The sequence below is a fragment of the Anabrus simplex genome, chromosome 2, assembly GCF_040414725.1.
Source record: "Anabrus simplex isolate iqAnaSimp1 chromosome 2, ASM4041472v1, whole genome shotgun sequence".
In the NCBI taxonomy this organism is placed as follows: domain Eukaryota; kingdom Metazoa; phylum Arthropoda; class Insecta; order Orthoptera; family Tettigoniidae; genus Anabrus; species Anabrus simplex.
In genome coordinates this window covers 953,326,712-953,345,959 of record NC_090266.1, presented here as the reverse complement: position 1 = coordinate 953,345,959, position 19,248 = coordinate 953,326,712, and the positions used below count along the sequence as shown (strand labels likewise).

General features: G+C 48.7%; 18 non-coding genes across 18 annotated transcripts; all 18 read right to left on the bottom strand.

Moving 5' to 3' along the window:
* Positions 1-531: 531 nt before the first annotated feature.
* Positions 532-604, bottom strand: TRNAF-AAA (transfer RNA phenylalanine (anticodon GAA)). The gene has a single exon. It is a non-coding gene; the product is annotated as a tRNA-Phe (tRNA).
* Positions 605-1,572: 968 nt separating this feature from the next.
* TRNAF-GAA (transfer RNA phenylalanine (anticodon GAA)) lies at positions 1,573-1,645 on the bottom strand. The gene has a single exon. It is a non-coding gene; the product is annotated as a tRNA-Phe (tRNA).
* Positions 1,646-2,613: 968 nt separating this feature from the next.
* Positions 2,614-2,686, bottom strand: TRNAF-GAA (transfer RNA phenylalanine (anticodon GAA)). The gene has a single exon. It is a non-coding gene; the product is annotated as a tRNA-Phe (tRNA).
* Positions 2,687-3,634: 948 nt separating this feature from the next.
* On the bottom strand, positions 3,635-3,707 carry TRNAF-GAA (transfer RNA phenylalanine (anticodon GAA)). Its single transcript has one exon. It is a non-coding gene; the product is annotated as a tRNA-Phe (tRNA).
* A 967-nt stretch (positions 3,708-4,674) lies between these two features.
* TRNAF-GAA (transfer RNA phenylalanine (anticodon GAA)) lies at positions 4,675-4,747 on the bottom strand. The gene has a single exon. It is a non-coding gene; the product is annotated as a tRNA-Phe (tRNA).
* Positions 4,748-5,715: 968 nt separating this feature from the next.
* Positions 5,716-5,788, bottom strand: TRNAF-GAA (transfer RNA phenylalanine (anticodon GAA)). Its single transcript has one exon. It is a non-coding gene; the product is annotated as a tRNA-Phe (tRNA).
* A 1,123-nt stretch (positions 5,789-6,911) lies between these two features.
* On the bottom strand, positions 6,912-6,984 carry TRNAF-GAA (transfer RNA phenylalanine (anticodon GAA)). Its single transcript has one exon. It is a non-coding gene; the product is annotated as a tRNA-Phe (tRNA).
* A 967-nt stretch (positions 6,985-7,951) lies between these two features.
* TRNAF-GAA (transfer RNA phenylalanine (anticodon GAA)) lies at positions 7,952-8,024 on the bottom strand. Its single transcript has one exon. It is a non-coding gene; the product is annotated as a tRNA-Phe (tRNA).
* Positions 8,025-8,992: 968 nt separating this feature from the next.
* On the bottom strand, positions 8,993-9,065 carry TRNAF-GAA (transfer RNA phenylalanine (anticodon GAA)). Its single transcript has one exon. It is a non-coding gene; the product is annotated as a tRNA-Phe (tRNA).
* A 960-nt stretch (positions 9,066-10,025) lies between these two features.
* On the bottom strand, positions 10,026-10,098 carry TRNAF-GAA (transfer RNA phenylalanine (anticodon GAA)). Its single transcript has one exon. It is a non-coding gene; the product is annotated as a tRNA-Phe (tRNA).
* Positions 10,099-11,207: 1,109 nt separating this feature from the next.
* Positions 11,208-11,280, bottom strand: TRNAF-GAA (transfer RNA phenylalanine (anticodon GAA)). The gene has a single exon. It is a non-coding gene; the product is annotated as a tRNA-Phe (tRNA).
* Positions 11,281-12,239: 959 nt separating this feature from the next.
* Positions 12,240-12,312, bottom strand: TRNAF-GAA (transfer RNA phenylalanine (anticodon GAA)). Its single transcript has one exon. It is a non-coding gene; the product is annotated as a tRNA-Phe (tRNA).
* Positions 12,313-13,279: 967 nt separating this feature from the next.
* Positions 13,280-13,352, bottom strand: TRNAF-GAA (transfer RNA phenylalanine (anticodon GAA)). Its single transcript has one exon. It is a non-coding gene; the product is annotated as a tRNA-Phe (tRNA).
* A 952-nt stretch (positions 13,353-14,304) lies between these two features.
* On the bottom strand, positions 14,305-14,377 carry TRNAF-GAA (transfer RNA phenylalanine (anticodon GAA)). The gene has a single exon. It is a non-coding gene; the product is annotated as a tRNA-Phe (tRNA).
* A 1,123-nt stretch (positions 14,378-15,500) lies between these two features.
* Positions 15,501-15,573, bottom strand: TRNAF-GAA (transfer RNA phenylalanine (anticodon GAA)). Its single transcript has one exon. It is a non-coding gene; the product is annotated as a tRNA-Phe (tRNA).
* A 967-nt stretch (positions 15,574-16,540) lies between these two features.
* Positions 16,541-16,613, bottom strand: TRNAF-GAA (transfer RNA phenylalanine (anticodon GAA)). Its single transcript has one exon. It is a non-coding gene; the product is annotated as a tRNA-Phe (tRNA).
* A 968-nt stretch (positions 16,614-17,581) lies between these two features.
* TRNAF-GAA (transfer RNA phenylalanine (anticodon GAA)) lies at positions 17,582-17,654 on the bottom strand. Its single transcript has one exon. It is a non-coding gene; the product is annotated as a tRNA-Phe (tRNA).
* Positions 17,655-18,614: 960 nt separating this feature from the next.
* Positions 18,615-18,687, bottom strand: TRNAF-GAA (transfer RNA phenylalanine (anticodon GAA)). Its single transcript has one exon. It is a non-coding gene; the product is annotated as a tRNA-Phe (tRNA).
* Positions 18,688-19,248: the final 561 nt, after the last annotated feature.

Genomic DNA, 19,248 nt, shown 5'->3' with positions numbered 1-19,248 from the left:
AAGGAATCGGCCGTGGCCTTAAGTTAGGTACAATCTCGGGTGCCTAGAATCGAGCCCGGGCCTCCGGCGGTGGCAGCCAATCACACTAACCACTACACCACAGAGGTGGACGTTGTGCTCTTTCTACGCTGCAAATAAATGCAGTCAAATTCTGCCATTCCTCATCAATATCTCCTGTATGTGTCCTTGGAGGACCCTCCACTAACTCCTCCTGAACTTGCTTATCTACCAGTTTCCACTCTCTAATTCTCCTTTCTCTTCTTCTCCATGGCATTTTCCCCACTTTACTCAGGTTAGCACATAATGGGGATTTGGTTCATTTCTAAGGCCGGATGCCTTTGATGATTCTAACCCTATGTGGAAGGATGTATTCACTACGATTATTGCGTTTTACTGTGGTGGTTGGTAGTGAGCTGTGTTGTATGTCTACGAAGCCATATTCCCAGGAGGAGAATATCTTTCACCTGAAACTCCAACCAAATTACAGGCGTAGACTGTGAATTGTATACATTAAGAGCAGACGGAAAAGATTGCCGAAACCCGGATTCGAACCAGGGACCTTTAGATCTTTAGTCTAACGCTCTCCCAACTGAGCTACTTCGGCTACAGGCGTAATCCCAACTGATAGTTGTAATATTTACAGATTTGAAAAATGCTTACGGCTATTGAAGCACGGGGAAGTGTTTCGCTAGCCAAGTCGGTGACGTAATCGTTGAGACGGTAGAGATGGGACTGCAGTAGCGTAACCAGGATTTCAGTGTGGAGCGAGATGGGGCGGGGGGACATTAACGTAGGTCTTCATCTAGAATATTTTTCTTTCTTTCTTAATCTGTTTACCCTCCAGGGTCGGTTTTTCCCTCGGACTCAGCGAGGGATCCTACCTCTACCGCCTCAAGGGCAGTGTCCTGGAGCTTCAGACTCTGGGTCGGGGATACAACTGGGGAGGATGACCAGTACCTCGCCCAGGCGGCCTCACCTGCTATGCTGAACAGGGGCCTTGTGGGGGTATGGGAAGATTGGAAGGGAAGAGGGAAGGAATCGGCCGTGGCCTTAAGTTAGGTACAATCTCGGGTGCCTAGAATCGAGCCCGGGCCTCCGGCGATGGCAGCCAATCACACTAACCACTACACCACAGAGGCGGACGTTGTGCTCTTTCTACGCTGCAAATAAATGCAGTCAAATTCTGCCATTCCTCATCAATATCTCCTGTATGTGTCCTTGGAACAGTATTGGACCCTCCACTAATTTCTCCTGAACTTGCTTATCTACCAGTTTCCACTCTCTAATTCTCCTTTCTCCTCTTCTCCATGGCATTTTCCCCACTTTACGCCGGTTAGCACATAATGGGGATTTGGTTCATTTCTAAGGCCGGATGCCTTTGATGATTCTAACCCTATGTGGAAGGATGTATTCACTACGATTATTCCGTTTTACTGTGGTGGTTGGTAGTGAGCTGTGTTGTATGTCTACGAAGCCATATTCCCAAGAGGAAAATATCTTTCACCTCAAACTCCAACCAAATTACAGGCGTAGACTGTGAATTGTATACATTAAGAGCAGACTGAAAAACATTGCCTAAACCCGGGATCGAACCAGGGACCTTTAGATCTTCAGTCTAACGCTCTCCCAACTGAGCTACTTCGGCTACAGGCGTAATCCCAACTGATAGTTGTAATATTTACAGATTTGAAGAATGCTTACGGCTATTGAAGCATGGGGAGGTGTTTTGCTAGCCAAGTCGGTGACGTAATCGTTGAGACGGTAGAGATGGGACTGCAGTAGCGTAACCAGGATTTCAGTGTGGAGCGGTAGGGGGCGGGGGGACATTAACGTAGGTCTTCATCTAGAATATTTTTCTTCCTTTCTTAATCTGTTTACCCTCCAGGGTCGGTTTTTCCCTCGGACTCAGCGAGGGATCCTACCTCTACCGCCTCAAGGGCAGTGTCCTGGAGCTTCAGACTCTGGGTCGGGGATACAACCGGGGAGGATGACCAGTACCTCGCCCAGGCGGCTTCACCTGCTATGCTGAACAGGGGCCTTGCGGGGGGATGGGAAGATTGGAAGGGAAGAGGGAAGGAATCGGCCGTGGCCTTAAGTTAGGTACCATCTCGGGTGCCTAGAATCGAGCCCGGGCCTCCGGCGGTGGCAGCCAATCACACTAAACACTACACCACAGCGGCGGACGTTGTGCTCTTTCTACGCTGCAAATAAATGCAGTCAAATTCTGCCATTCCTCATCAATATCTCCTGTATGTGTCCTTGGAACAGTATTGGACCCTCCACTAATTTCTCCTGAACTTGCATATCTACCAGTTTCCACTCTCTAATTCTCCTTTCTCTTCTTCTCCATGGCATTTTCCCCACTTTACTCAGGTTAGCACATAATGGGGATTTGGTTCATTTCTAAGGCCGGATGCCTTTGATGATTCTAACCCTATGTGGAAGGATGTATTCACTACGATTATTGCGTTTTAATGTGGTGGTTGGTAGTGAGCTGTGTTGTATGTCTACCAAGCCATATTCCCAAGAGGAGAATATCTTTCACCTGAAACTCCAACCAAATTACAGGCGTAGACTGTGAATTGTATACATTAAGAGCAGACTGAAAAACATTGCCGAAACCCGCGATCGAACCAGGGACCTTTAGATCTTCAGTCTAACACTCTCCCAACTGAGCTACTTCGGCTACAGGCGTAATCCCAACTGATAGTTGTAATATTTACAGATTTGAAGAATGCTTACGGCTATTGAAGCATGGGGAGGTGTTTCGCTAGCCAAGTCGGTGACGTAATCGTTGAGACGGTAGAGATGGGACTGCAGTAGCGTAACCAGGATATCAGTGTGGAGCGGGAGGGGGCGGGGGGACATTAACGTAGGTCTTCATCTAGAATATTTTTCTTTCTTTCTTAAGGAGTTTACCCTCCAGGGTCGGTTTTTCCCTCGGACTCAGCGAGGTATCCTATCTCTACCGCCTCAAGGGCAGTGTCCTGGAGCTTCAGACTCTGGGTCGGGGATACAACTGGGGAGGATGACCAGCACCTCGCCCAGGAGGCCTCACCTGCTATGCTGAACAGGGGCCTTGCGGGGGGATGGGAAGATTGGAAGGGAAGAGGGAAGGAATCGGCCGTGGCCTTAAGTTAGGTACCATCTCGGGTGCATAGAATCGAGCCCGGGTCTCTGGCGGTGGCAGCCAATCACACTAACCACTACACCATAGAGGCGGACGTTGTGCTCTTTCTACGCTGCAAATAAATGCAGCCAAATTCTGCCATTCCTCATCAATATCTCCTGTATGTGTCCTTGGAACAGTATTGGACCCTCCACTAATTTCTCCTGAACTTGCATATCTAACAGTTTCCACTCTCTAATTCTCCTTTCTCTTCTTCTCCATGGCATTTTCCCCACTTTACTCAGGTTAGCACATAATGGGGATTTGGTTCATTTCTAAGGCCGGATGCCTTTGATGATTCTAACCATATATGGAAGGATGTATTCACTACGATTATTGCGTTTTACTGTGGTGGTTGGTAGTGAGCTGTGTTGTATGTCTACGAAGCCATATTCCCAAGAGGAGAATACCAAATTACAGGCGTAGACTGTGAATTGTATACATTAAGAGCAGACTGAAAAACATTGCCTAAACCCGGGATCGAACCAGGGACCTTTAGATCTTCAGTCTAACGCTCTCCCAACTGAGCTTCTTCGGCTACAGGCGTAATCCCAACTGATAGTTGTAATATTTACAGATTTGAAGAATGCTTACGGCTATTGAAGCATGGAGGGGTGTTTCGCTAGCCAAGTCGGTGACGTAATCGTTGAGACGGTAGAGAAGGGACTGCTGTAGCGTAAACAGGATTTCAGTGTGGAGCGGGAGGGGGCGGGGGGACATTAACGTAGGTCTTCATCTAGAATATTTTTCTTCCTTTTTAATCTGTTTACTATCCAGGGTCGGTTTCTCCCTCGGACTCAGCGAGGGATCCTACCTCTACCGCCTCACGGGCAGTGTCCTGGAGCTTCAGACTCTGGGTCGGGGATACAACCGGGGAGGATGACCAGTACCTCGCCCAGGCGGCCTCACCTGCTATGCTGAACAGGGGCCTTGCGGGGGTATGGGAAGATTGGAAGGGAAGAGGGAAGGAATCGGCCGTGGCCTTAAGTTAGGTACAATCTCGGGTGCCTAGAATCGAGCCCGGGCCTCCGGCGATGGCAGCCAATCACACTAACCACTACACCACAGAGGCGGACGTTGTGCTCTTTCTACGCTGCAAATAAATGCAGTCAAATTCTGCCATTCCTCATCAATATCTCCTGTATGTGTCCTTGGAATAGTATTGGACCCTCCACTAATTTCTCCTGAACTTGCTTATCTACCAGTTTCCACTCTCTAATTCTCCTTTCTCCTCTTCTCCATGGCATTTTCCCCACTTTACTCCGGTTAGCACATAATGGGGATTTGGTTCATTTCTAAGGCCGGATGCCTTTGATGATTCTAACCCTATGTGGAAGGATGTATTCACTACGATTATTCCGTTTTACTGTGGTGGTTGGTAGTGAGCTGTGTTGTATGTCTACGAAGCCATATTCCCAAGAGGAAAATATCTTTCACCTCAAACTCCAACCAAATTACAGGCGTAGACTGTGAATTGTATACATTAAGAGCAGACTGAAAAACATTGCCTAAACCCGGGATCGAACCAGGGACCTTTAGATCTTCAGTCTAACGCTCTCCCAACTGAGCTACTTCGGCTACAGGCGTAATCCCAACTGATAGTTGTAATATTTACAGATTTGAAGAATGCTTACGGCTATTGAAGCATGGGGAGGTGTTTCGCTAGCCAAGTCGGTGACGTAATCGTTGAGACGGTAGAGATGGGACTGCAGTAGCGTAACCAGGATTTCAGTGTGGAGCGGGAGGGGGCGGGGGGACATTAACGTAGGTCTTCATCTAGAATATTTTTCTTCCTTTCTTAATCTGTTTACCCTCCAGGGTCGGTTTTTCCCTCGGACTCAGCGAGGGATCCTACCTCTACCGCCTCAAGGGCAGTGTCCTGGAGCTTCAGACTCTGGGTCGGGGATACAACCGGGGAGGATGACCAGTACCTCGCCCAGGCGGCTTCACCTGCTATGCTGAACAGGGGCCTTGCGGGGGGATGGGAAGATTGGAAGGGAAGAGGGAAGGAATCGGCCGTGGCCTTAAGTTAGGTACCATCTCGGGTGCATAGAATCGAGCCCGGGTCTCTGGCGGTGGCAGCCAATCACACTAACCACTACACCATAGAGGCGGACGTTGTGCTCTTTCTACGCTGCAAATAAATGCAGCCAAATTCTGCCATTCCTCATCAATATCTCCTGTATGTGTCCTTGGAACAGTATTGGACCCTCCACTAATTTCTCCTGAACTTGCATATCTAACAGTTTCCACTCTCTAATTCTCCTTTCTCTTCTTCTCCATGGCATTTTCCCCACTTTACTCAGGTTAGCACATAATGGGGATTTGGTTCATTTCTAAGGCCGGATGCCTTTGATGATTCTAACCATATATGGAAGGATGTATTCACTACGATTATTGCGTTTTACTGTGGTGGTTGGTAGTGAGCTGTGTTGTATGTCTACGAAGCCATATTCCCAAGAGGAGAATATCTTTCACCTGAAACTCCAACCAAATTACAGGCGTAGACTGTGAATTGTATACATTAAGAGCAGACTGAAAAACATTGCCGAAACCCGGGATCGAACCAGGGACCTTTAGATCTTCAGTCTAACGCTCTCCCAACTGAGCTACTTCGGCTACAGGCGTAATCCCAACTGATAGTTGTAATATTTACAGATTTGAAGAATGCTTACGGCTATTGAAGCATGGAGAGGTGTTTCGCTAGCCAAGTCGGTGACGTAATCGTTGAGACGGTAGAGAAGGGACTGCTGTAGCGTAAACAGGATTTCAGTGTGGAGCGAGAGGGGGCGGGGGGACATTAACGTAGGTCTTCATCTAGAATATTTTTCTTTCTCTCTTAATCTGTTTACCCTCCAGGGTCGGTTTTTCCCTCGGACTCAGCGAGGGATCCTACCTCTACCGCCTCAAGGGCAGTGTCCTGGAGCTTCAGACTCTGGGTCGGGGATACAACTGGGTAGGATGACCAGTACCTCGCCCAGGCGGCCTCACCTGCTATGCTGAACAGGGGCCTTGCGGGGGGATGGGAAGATTGGAAGGGAAGAGGGAAGGAATCGGCCGTGGCCTTAAGTTAGGTACCATCTCGGGTGCCTAGAATCGAGCCCGGGCCTCCGGCGGTGGCAGCCAATCACACTAAACACTACACCACAGCGGCGGAAGTTGTGCTCTTTCTACGCTGCAAATAAATGCAGTCAAATTCTGCCATTCCTCATCAATATCTCCTGTATGTGTCCTTGGAGGACCCTCCACTAATTTCTCCTGAACTTGCTTATCTACCAGTTTCCACTCTCTAATTCTCCTTTCTCTTCTTCTCCATGGCATTTTCCCCACTTTACTCAGGTTAGCACATAATGGGGATTTGGTTCATTTCTAAGGCCGGATGCCTTTGATGATTCTAACCCTATGTGGAAGGATGTATTCACTACGATTATTGCGTTTTACTGTGGTGGTTGGTAGTGAGCTGTGTTGTATGTCTACGAAGCCATATTCCCAAGTGCTGTGGCAGCCAATCACACTAACCACTACACCACAGAGGCGGACGTTGTGCTCTTTCTACGCTGCAAATAAATGCAGTCAAATTCTGCCATTCCTCATCAATATCTCCTGTATGTGTCCTTGGAACTGTATTGGACCCTCCAGTAATTTCTCCTGAACTTGCTTATCTACCAGTTTCACCTGAAACTCCAACCAAATTACAGGCGTAGACTGTGAATTGTATACATTAAGAGCAGACGGTAAAGATTGCCGAAACCCGGGATCGAACCAGGGACCTTTAGATCTTCAGTCTAACGCTCTCCCAACTGAGCTACTTCGGCTACAGGCGTAATCCCAACTGATAGTTTAATATTTACAGATTTGAAAAATGCTTACGGCTATTGAAGCACGGGGAAGTGTTTCGCTAGCCAAGTCGGTGACGTAATCGTTGAGACGGTAGAGATGGGACTGCAGTAGCGTAACCAGGATTTCAGTGTGGAGCGAGATGGGGCGGGGGGACATTAACGTAGGTCTTCATCTAGAATATTTTTCTTTCTTTCTTAATCTGTTTACCCTCCAGGGTCGGTTTTTCCCTCGGACTCAGCGAGGGATCCTACCTCTACCGCCTCAAGGGCAGTGTCCTGGAGCTTCAGACTCTGGGTCGGGGATACAACAGGGGAGGTTGACCAGCACCTCGCCCAGGCGGCCTCACCTGCTATGCTGAACAGGGGCCTTGCGGGGGGATGGGAAGATTGGAAGGGAAGAGGGAAGGAATCGGCCGTGGCCTTAAGTTAGGTACCATCTCGGGTGACTAGAATCGAGCCCGGGCCTCCGGCTGTGGCAGCCAATCACACTAACCACTACACCACAGAGGCGGACGTTGTGCTCTTTCTACGCTGCAAATAAATGCAGTCAAATTCTGCCATTCCTCATCAATATCTCCTGTATGTGTCCTTGGAACTGTATTGGACCCTCCAGTAATTTCTCCTGAACTTGCTTATCTACCAGTTTCCACTCTCTAATTCTCCTTTCTCTTCTTCTCCATGGCATTTTCCCCACTTTACTCAGGTTAGCACATAATGGGGATTTGGTTCATTTCTAAGGCCGGATGCCTTTGATGATTCTAACCCTATGTGGAAGGATGTATTCACTACGATTATTGCGTTTTACTGTGGTGGTTGGTAGTGAGCTGTGTTGTATGTCTACGAAGCCATATTCCCAAGAGGAAAATATCGTTCACCTCAACCTCCAACCAAATTACAGGCGTAGACTGTGAATTGTATACATTAAGAGCAGACTGAAAAACATTGCCGAAACCCGGGATCGAACCAGGGACCTTTAGATCTTCAGTCTAACGCTCTCCCAACTGAGCTACTTCGGCTACAGGCGTAATCCCAACTGATAGTTGTAATATTTACAGATTTGAAGAATGCTTACGGCTATTGAAGCATGGGGAGGTGTTTCGCTAGCCAAGTCGGTGACGTAATCGTTGAGACGGTAGAGATGGGACTGCAGTAGCGTAACCAGTATTTCAGTGTGGAGCGGGAGGGGGCGGGGGGACATTAACGTAGGTCTTCATATAGAATATTTTTCTTCCTTTCTTAATCTGTTTACCCTCCAGGGTCGGTTTTTCCCTCGGACTCAGCGAGGGATCCTACCTCTACCGCCTCAAGGGCAGTGTCCTGGAGCTTCAGACTCTGGGTCGGGGATACAACCGGGGAGGATGACCAGTACCTCGCCCAGGCGGCCTCACCTGCTATGCTGAACAGGGGCCTTGCGGGGGGATGGGAAGATTGGAAGGGAAGAGGGAAGGAATCGGCCGTGGCCTTAAGTTAGGTACCATCTCGGGTGCCTAGAATCGAGCCCGGGCCTCCGGCGGTGGCAGCCAATCACACTAAACACTACACCACAGCGGCGGAAGTTGTGCTCTTTCTACGCTGCAAATAAATGCAGTCAAATTCTGCCATTCCTCATCAATATCTCCTGTATGTGTCCTTGGAACAGTATTGGACCCTCCACTAATTTCTCCTGAACTTGCATATCTACCAGTTTCCACTCTCTAATTCTCCTTTCTCTTCTTCTCCATGGCATTTTCCCCACTTTACTCCGGTTAGCACATAATGGGTGTTTGGTTCATTTCTAAGGCCGGATGCCTTTGATGATTCTAACCCTATGTGGAAGGATGTATTCACTACGATTATTGCGTTTTACTGTGGTGGTTGGTAGTGAGCTGTGTTGTATGTCTACGAAGCCATATTCCCAATAGGAGAATATCTTTCACCTGAAACTCCAACCAAATTACAGGCGTAGACTGTGAATTGTGTACATTAAGAGCAGACTGAAAAACATCGCCGAAACCCGGGATCGAACCAGGGACCTTTAGATCTTCAGTCTAACGCTCTCCCAACTGAGCTACTTCGGCTACAGGCGTAATCCCAACTGATAGTTGTAATATTTACAGATTTGAAGAATGCTTACGGCTATTGAAGCATGGGGAGGTGTTTCGCTAGCCAAGTCGGTGACGTAATCGTTGATACGGTAGAGATGGGACTGCAGTAGCGTAACCAGGATTTCAGTGTGGAGCGAGAGGGGGCTGGGGGACATTAACGTAGGTCTTCATCTAGAATATTTTTCTTTCTTTCTTAATCTGTTTACCCTCCAGGGTCGGTTTTTCCCTCGGACTCAGCGAGGGATCCTACCTCTACCGCCTCAAGGGCAGTGTCCTGGAGCTTCAGACTCTGGGTCGGGGATACAACTGGGGAGGATGACCAGCACCTCGCCCAGGCGGCCTCACCTGCTATGCTGAACAGGGGCCTTGCGGGGGGATGGGAAGATTGGAAGGGAAGAGGGAAGGAATCGGCCGTGGCCTTAAGTTAGGTACCATCTCGGGTGCCTAGAATCGAGCCCGGGCCTCCGGCGGTGGCAGCCAATCACACTAACCACTACACCACAGAGGTGGACGTTGTGCTCTTTCTACGCTGCAAATAAATGCAGTCAAATTCTGCCATTCCTCATCAATATCTCCTGTATGTGTCCTTGGGGGACATTCCACTAATTTCTCCTGAACTTGCTTATCTACCAGTTTCCACTCTCTAATTCTCCTTTCTCTTCTTCTCCATGGCATTTTCCCCACTTTACTCAGGTTAGCACATAATGGGGATTTGGTTCATTTCTAAGGCCGGATGCCTTTGATGATTCTAACCCTATGTGGAAGGATGTATTCACTACGATTATTCCGTTTTACTGTGGTGGTTGGTAGTGAGCTGTGTTGTATGTCTACGAAGCCATATTCCCAAGAGGAAAATATCTTTCACCTCAAACTCCAACCAAATTACAGGCGTAGACTGTGAATTGTATACATTAAGAGCAGACTGAAAAACATTGCCGAAACCCGGGATCGAACCAGGGACCTTTAGATCTTCAGTCTAACGCTCTCCCAACTGAGCTACTTCGGCTACAGGCGTAATCCCAACTGATAGTTGTAATATTTACAGATTTGAAGAATGCTTACGGCTATTGAAGCATGGGGAGGTGTTTCGCTAGCCAAGTCGGTGACGTAATCGTTGAGACGGTAGAGATGGGACTGCAGTAGCGTAACCAGTATTTCAGTGTGGAGCGGGAGGGGGCGGGGGGACATTAACGTAGGTCTTCATCTAGAATATTTTTCTTCCTTTCTTAATCTGTTTACCCTCCAGGGTCGGTTTTTCCCTCGGACTCAGCGAGGGATCCTACCTCTACCGCCTCAAGGGCAGTGTCCTGGAGCTTCAGACTCTGGGTCGGGGATACAACCGGGGAGGATGACCAGTACCTCGCCCAGGCGGCCTCACCTGCTATGCTGAACAGGGGCCTTGCGGGGGGATGGGAAGATTGGAAGGGAAGAGGGAAGGAATCGGCCGTGGCCTTAAGTTAGGTACCATCTCGGGTGCCTAGAATCGAGCCCGGGCCTCCGGCGGTGGCAGCCAATCACACTAAACACTACACCACAGCGGCGGAAGTTGTGCTCTTTCTACGCTGCAAATAAATGCAGTCAAATTCTGCCATTCCTCATCAATATCTCCTGTATGTGTCCTTGGAGGACCCTCCACTAATTTCTCCTGAACTTGCTTATCTACCAGTTTCCACTCTCTAATTCTCCTTTCTCTTCTTCTCCATGGCATTTTCCCCACTTTACTCAGGTTAGCACATAATGGGGATTTGGTTCATTTCTTTGATGATTCTAACCCTATGTGGAAGGATGTATTCACTACGATTATTGCGTTTTACTGTGGTGGTTGGTAGTGAGCTGTGTTGTATGTCTACGAAGCCATATTCCCAAGGGCTGTGGCAGCCAATCACACTAACCACTACACCACAGAGGCGGACGTTGTGCTCTTTCTACGCTGCAAATAAATGCAGTCAAATTCTGCCATTCCTCATCAATATCTCCTGTATGTGTCCTTGGAACAGTATTGGACCCTCCAGTAATTTCTCCTGAACTTGCTTATCTACCAGTTTCACCTGAAACTCCAACCAAATTACAGGCGTAGACTGTGAATTGTATACATTAAGAGCAGACGGAAGAGATTGCCGAAACCCGGGATCGAACCAGGGACCTTTAGATCTTCAGTCTAACGCTCTCCCAACTGAGCTACTTCGGCTACAGGCGTAATCCCAACTGATAGTTTAATATTTACAGATTTGAAAAATGCTTACGGCTATTGAAGCACGGGGAAGTGTTTCGCTAGCCAAGTCGGTGACGTAATCGTTGAGACGGTAGAGATGGGACTGCAGTAGCGTAACCAGGATTTCAGTGTGGAGCGAGATGGGGCGGGGGGACATTAACGTAGGTCTTCATCTAGAATATTTTTCTTTCTTTCTTAATCTGTTTACCCTCCAGGGTCGGTTTTTCCCTCGGACTCAGCGAGGGATCCTACCTCTACCGCCTCAAGGGCAGTGTCCTGGAGCTTCAGACTCTGGGTCGGGGATACAACAGGGGAGGATGACCAGCACCTCGCCCAGGCGGCCTCACCTGCTATGCTGAACAGGGGCCTTGCGGGGGGATGGGAAGATTGGAAGGGAAGAGGGTAGGAATCGGCCGTGGCCTTAAGTTAGGTACCATCTCGGGTGACTAGAATCGAGCCCGGGCCTCCGGCTGTGGCAGCCAATCACACTAACCACTACACCACAGAGGTGGACGTTGTGCTCTTTCTACGCTGCAAATAAATGCAGTCAAATTCTGCCATTCCTCATCAATATCTCCTGTATGTGTCCTTGGAGGACCCTCCACTAATTTCTCCTGAACTTGCTTATCTACCAGTTTCCACTCTCTAATTCTCCTTTCTCTTCTTCTCCATGGCATTTTCCCCACGTTACTCAGGTTAGCACATAATGGGGATTTGGTTCATTTCTAAGGCCGGATGCCTTTGATGATTCTAACCCTATGTGGAAGGATGTATTCACTACGATTATTGCGTTTTAATGTGGTGGTTGGTAGTGAGCTGTGTTGTATGTCTACGAAGCCATATTCCCAAGAGGAGAATATCTTTCACCTGAAACTCCAACCAAATTACAGGCGTAGACTGTGAATTGTATACATTAAGAGCAGACTGAAAAACATTGCCGAAACCCGGGATCGAACCAGGGACCTTTAGATCTTCAGTCTAACGCTCTCCCAACTGAGCTACTTCGGCTACAGGCGTAATCCCAACTGATAGTTGTAATATTTACAGATTTGAAGAATGCTTACGGCTATTGAAGCATGGGGAGGTGCTTCGCTAGCCAAGTCGGTGACGTAATCGTTGAGACGGTAGAGATGGGACTGCAGTAGCGTAACCAGGATATCAGTGTGGAGCGGAGGGGGCGAGGGGACATTAACGTAGGTCTTCATCTAGAATATTTTTCTTTCTTTCTTAAGCAGTTTACCCTCCAGGGTCGGTTTTTCCCTCGGACTCAGCGAGGGATCCTACCTCTACCGCCTCAAGGGCAGTGTCCTGGAGCTTCAGACTCTGGGTCGGGGATACAACTGGGGAGGATGACCAGCACCTCGCCCAGGAGGCCTCACCTGCTATGCTGAACAGGGGCCTTGCGGGGGGATGGGAAGATTGGAAGGGAAGAGGGAAGGAATCGGTCGTGGCCTTAAGTTAGGTACCATCTCGGGTGCATAGAATCGAGCCCGGGTCTCTGGCGGTGGCAGCCAATCACACTAACCACTACACCATAGAGGCGGACGTTGTGCTCTTTCTACGCTGCAAATAAATGCAGTCAAATTCTGCCATTCCTCATCAATATCTCCTGTATGTGTCCTTGGAACAGTATTGGACCCTCCACTAATTTCTCCTGAACTTGCATATCTAACAGTTTCCACTCTCTAATTCTCCTTTCTCTTCTTCTCCATGGCATTCTCCCCACTTTACTCAGGTTAGCACATAATGGGGATTTGGTTCATTTCTAAGGCCGGATGCCTTTGATGATTCTAACCCTATATGGAAGGATGTATTCACTAGGATTATTGCGTTTTACTGTGGTAGTTGGTAGTGAGCTGTGTTGTATGTCTACGAAGCCATATTCCCAAGAAGAGAATATCTTTCACCTGAAACTCCAACCAAATTACAGGCGTAGACTGTGAATTGTATACATTAAGAGCAGACTGAAAAACATTGCCGAAACCCGGGATCGAACCAGGGACCTTTAGATCTTCAGTCTAACGCTCTCCCAACTGAGCTACTTCGGCTACAGGCGTAATCCCGACAGATAGTTGTAATATTTACAGATTTGAAGAATGCTTACGGCTATTGAAGCATGGGGAGGTGTTTCGCTAGCCAAGTCGGTGACGTAATCGTTGAGACGGTAGAGATGGGACTGTAGTAGCGTAACCGGGATTTCAGTGTGGAGCGGGAGAGGCGGGGGGACATTAACGTAGGTCCTCATCTAGAATATTTTTCTTCCTTTCTTAATCTGTTTACCCTCCAGGGTCGGTTTTTCCCTCGGACTCAGCGAGGGATCCTACCTCTAACGCCTCAAGGGCAGTGTCCTGGAGCTTCAGACTCTGGGTCGGGGATACAACAGGGGAGGATGACCAGTACCTCGCCCAGGCGGCCTCACCTGCTATGCTGAACAGGGGCCTTGTGAGGGTATGGGAAGATTGGAAGGGAAGAGGGAAGGAATCGGCCGTGGCCTTAAGTTAGGTACAATCTCGGGTGCCTAGAATCGAGCCCGGGCTTCCGGCGGTGGAGCCAATCACACTAACAACTACACCACAGAGGCGGACGTTGTGCTCTTTCTACGCTGCAAATAAATGCAGTCAAATTCTGCCATTCCTCATCAATATCTCCTGTGTGTGTCCTTGGAACAGTATTGGACCCTCCACTAATTTCTCCTGAACTTGCTTATCTACCAGTTTCCACTCTCTAATTCTCCTTGCTCTTCTTCCCCATCGCATTTTCCCCACTTTACTCAGGTTAGCACATAATGGGGATTTGGTTCATATCTAAGGCCGGATGCCTTTGATGATTCTAACTCTATGTGGAAGGATGTATTCACTACGATTATTGCGCTTTACTGTGGTGGTTGGTAGTGAGCTGTGTTGTATGTCTACGAAGCCATATTCCCAAGAGGAGAATATCTTTCACCAAATTACAGGCGTAGACTGTGAATTGTATACATTAAGAGCAGACGGAAAAGATTGCCGAAACCCGGGATCGAACCAGGGACCTTTAGATCTTCAGTCTAACGCTCTCCCAACTGAGCTACTTCGGCTACAGGCGTAATCCCAACTGATAGTTGTAATATTTACAGATTTGAAGAATGCTTACGGCTATTGAAGCATGGGGAGGTGTTTCGCTAGCCAAGTCGGTGACGTAATCGTTGAGACGGTAGAGATGGGACTGCAAAAAGCGTAACCAGGATTTCAGTGTGGAGCGGGAGGGGGCGGGGGGACATTAACGTAGGTCTTCATCTAGAATATTTTTCTTCCTTTCTTAATCTGTTTACCCTCCAGGGTCGGTTTTTCCCTCGGACTCAGCGAGGGATCCTACATCTACCGCCTCAAGGCAGTGTCCTGGAGCTTCAGACTCTGGGTCGGGGATACAACCGGGGAGGATGACCAGTACCTCGCCCAGGCGGCCTCACCTGCTATGCTGAACAGTGGCCTTGCGGGGGGATGGGAAGATTGGAAGGGAAGAGGGAAGGAATCGGCCGTGGCCTTAAGTTAGGTACCATCTCGGGTGCCTAGAATCGAGCCCGGGCCTCCGGCGGTGGCAGCCAATCACACTAAACACTACACCACAGCGGCGGACGTTGTGCTCTTTCTACGCTGCAAATAAATGCAGTCAAATTCTGCCATTCCTCATCAATATCTCCTGTATGTGTCCTTGGAGGACCCTCCACTAATTTCTCCTGAACTTGCTTATCTACCAGTTTCCACTCTCTAATTCTCCTTTCTCTTCTTCTCCATGGCATTTTCCCCACTTTACTCAGGTTAGCACATAATGGGGATTTGGTTCATTTCTAAGGCCGGATGCCTTTGATGATTCTAACCCTATGTGGAAGGATGTATTCACTACGATTATTGCGTTTTACTGTGGTGGTTGGTAGTGAGCTGTGTTGTATGTCTACGAAGCCATATTCCCAAGTGCTGTGGCAGCCAATCACACTAACCACTACACCACAGAGGCGGACGTTGTGCTCTTTCTACGCTGCAAATAAATGCAGTCAAATTCTGCCATTCCTCATCAATATCTCCTGTATGTGTCCTTGGAACTGTATTGGACCCTCCAGTAATTTCTCCTGAACTTGCTTATCTACCAGTTTCACCTGAAACTCCAACCAAATTACAGGCGTAGACTGTGAATTGTATACATTAAGAGCAGACGGTAAAGATTGCCGAAACCCGGGATCGAACCAGGGACCTTTAGATCTTCAGTCTAACGCTCTCCCAACTGAGCTACTTCGGCTACAGGCGTAATCCCAACTGATAGTTTAATATTTACAGATTTGAAAAATGCTTACGGCTATTGAAGCACGGGGAAGTGTTTCGCTAGCCAAGTCGGTGACGTAATCGTTGAGACGGTAGAGATGGGACTGCAGTAGCGTAACCAGGATTTCAGTGTGGAGCGAGATGGGGCGGGGGGACATTAACGTAGGTCTTCATCTAGAATATTTTTCTTTCTTTCTTAATCTGTTTACCCTCCAGGGTCGGTTTTTCCCTCGGACTCAGCGAGGGATCCTACCTCTACCGCCTCAAGGGCAGTGTCCTGGAGCTTCAGACTCTGGGTCGGGGATACAACAGGGGAGGTTGACCAGCACCTCGCCCAGGCGGCCTCACCTGCTATGCTGAACAGGGGCCTTGCGGGGGGATGGGAAGATTGGAAGGGAAGAGGGAAGGAATCGGCCGTGGCCTTAAGTTAGGTACCATCTCGGGTGACTAGAATCGAGCCCGGGCCTCCGGCTGTGGCAGCCAATCACACTAACCACTACACCACAGAGGCGGACGTTGTGCTCTTTCTACGCTGCAAATAAATGCAGTCAAATTCTGCCATTCCTCATCAATATCTCCTGTATGTGTCCTTGGAACTGTATTGGACCCTCCAGTAATTTCTCCTGAACTTGCTTATCTACCAGTTTCCACTCTCTAATTCTCCTTTCTCTTCTTCTCCATGGCATTTTCCCCACTTTACTCAGGTTAGCACATAATGGGGATTTGGTTCATTTCTAAGGCCGGATGCCTTTGATGATTCTAACCCTATGTGGAAGGATGTATTCACTACGATTATTGCGTTTTACTGTGGTGGTTGGTAGTGAGCTGTGTTGTATGTCTACGAAGCCATATTCCCAAGAGGAAAATATCGTTCACCTCAACCTCCAACCAAATTACAGGCGTAGACTGTGAATTGTATACATTAAGAGCAGACTGAAAAACATTGCCGAAACCCGGGATCGAACCAGGGACCTTTAGATCTTCAGTCTAACGCTCTCCCAACTGAGCTACTTCGGCTACAGGCGTAATCCCAACTGATAGTTGTAATATTTACAGATTTGAAGAATGCTTACGGCTATTGAAGCATGGGGAGGTGTTTCGCTAGCCAAGTCGGTGACGTAATCGTTGAGACGGTAGAGATGGGACTGCAGTAGCGTAACCAGTATTTCAGTGTGGAGCGGGAGGGGGCGGGGGGACATTAACGTAGGTCTTCATATAGAATATTTTTCTTCCTTTCTTAATCTGTTTACCCTCCAGGGTCGGTTTTTCCCTCGGACTCAGCGAGGGATCCTACCTCTACCGCCTCAAGGGCAGTGTCCTGGAGCTTCAGACTCTGGGTCGGGGATACAACCGGGGAGGATGACCAGTACCTCGCCCAGGCGGCCTCACCTGCTATGCTGAACAGGGGCCTTGCGGGGGGATGGGAAGATTGGAAGGGAAGAGGGAAGGAATCGGCCGTGGCCTTAAGTTAGGTACCATCTCGGGTGCCTAGAATCGAGCCCGGGCCTCCGGCGGTGGCAGCCAATCACACTAAACACTACACCACAGCGGCGGAAGTTGTGCTCTTTCTACGCTGCAAATAAATGCAGTCAAATTCTGCCATTCCTCATCAATATCTCCTGTATGTGTCCTTGGAACAGTATTGGACCCTCCACTAATTTCTCCTGAACTTGCATATCTACCAGTTTCCACTCTCTAATTCTCCTTTCTCTTCTTCTCCATGGCATTTTCCCCACTTTACTCCGGTTAGCACATAATGGGTGTTTGGTTCATTTCTAAGGCCGGATGCCTTTGATGATTCTAACCCTATGTGGAAGGATGTATTCACTACGATTATTGCGTTTTACTGTGGTGGTTGGTAGTGAGCTGTGTTGTATGTCTACGAAGCCATATTCCCAAGAGGAAAATATCTTTCACCTGAAACTCCAACCAAATTACAGGCGTAGACTGTGAATTGTGTACATTAAGAGCAGACTGAAAAACATCGCCGAAACCCGGGATCGAACCAGGGACCTTTAGATCTTCAGTCTAACGCTCTCCCAACTGAGCTACTTCGGCTACAGGCGTAATCCCAACTGATAGTTGTAATATTTACAGATTTGAAGAATGCTTACGGCTATTGAAGCATGGGGAGGTGTTTCGCTAGCCAAGTCGGTGACGTAATCGTTGATACGGTAGAGATGGGACTGCAGTAGCGTAACCAGGATTTCAGTGTGGAGCGAGAGGGGGCTGGGGGACATTAACGTAGGTCTTCATCTAGAATATTTTTCTTTCTTTCTTAATCTGTTTACCCTCCAGGGTCGGTTTTTCCCTCGGACTCAGCGAGGGATCCTACCTCTACCGCCTCAAGGGCAGTGTCCTGGAGCTTCAGACTCTGGGTCGGGGATACAACTGGGGAGGATGACCAGCACCTCGCCCAGGCGGCCTCACCTGCTATGCTGAACAGGGGCCTTGCGGGGGGATGGGAAGATTGGAAGGGAAGAGGGAAGGAATCGGCCGTGGCCTTAAGTTAGGTACCATCTCGGGTGCCTAGAATCGAGCCCGGGCCTCCGGCGGTGGCAGCCAATCACACTAACCACTACACCACAGAGGTGGACGTTGTGCTCTTTCTACGCTGCAAATAAATGCAGTCAAATTCTGCCATTCCTCATCAATATCTCCTGTATGTGTCCTTGGGGGACATTCCACTAATTTCTCCTGAACTTGCTTATCTACCAGTTTCCACTCTCTAATTCTCCTTTCTCTTCTTCTCCATGGCATTTTCCCCACTTTACTCAGGTTAGCACATAATGGGGATTTGGTTCATTTCTAAGGCCGGATGCCTTTGATGATTCTAACCCTATGTGGAAGGATGTATTCACTACGATTATTCCGTTTTACTGTGGTGGTTGGTAGTGAGCTGTGTTGTATGTCTACGAAGCCATATTCCCAAGAGGAAAATATCTTTCACCTCAAACTCCAACCAAATTACAGGCGTAGACTGTGAATTGTATACATTAAGAGCAGACTGAAAAACATTGCCGAAACCCGGGATCGAACCAGGGACCTTTAGATCTTCAGTCTAACGCTCTCCCAACTGAGCTACTTCGGCTACAGGCGTAATCCCAACTGATAGTTGTAATATTTACAGATTTGAAGAATGCTTACGGCTATTGAAGCATGGGGAGGTGTTTCGCTAGCCAAGTCGGTGACGTAATCGTTGAGACGGTAGAGATGGGACTGCAGTAGCGTAACCAGTATTTCAGTGTGGAGCGGGAGGGGGCGGGGGGACATTAACGTAGGTCTTCATCTAGAATATTTTTCTTCCTTTCTTAATCTGTTTACCCTCCAGGGTCGGTTTTTCCCTCGGACTCAGCGAGGGATCCTACCTCTACCGCCTCAAGGGCAGTGTCCTGGAGCTTCAGACTCTGGGTCGGGGATACAACCGGGGAGGATGACCAGTACCTCGCCCAGGCGGCCTCACCTGCTATGCTGAACAGGGGCCTTGCGGGGGGATGGGAAGATTGGAAGGGAAGAGGGAAGGAATCGGCCGTGGCCTTAAGTTAGGTACCATCTCGGGTGCCTAGAATCGAGCCCGGGCCTCCGGCGGTGGCAGCCAATCACACTAAACACTACACCACAGCGGCGGAAGTTGTGCTCTTTCTACGCTGCA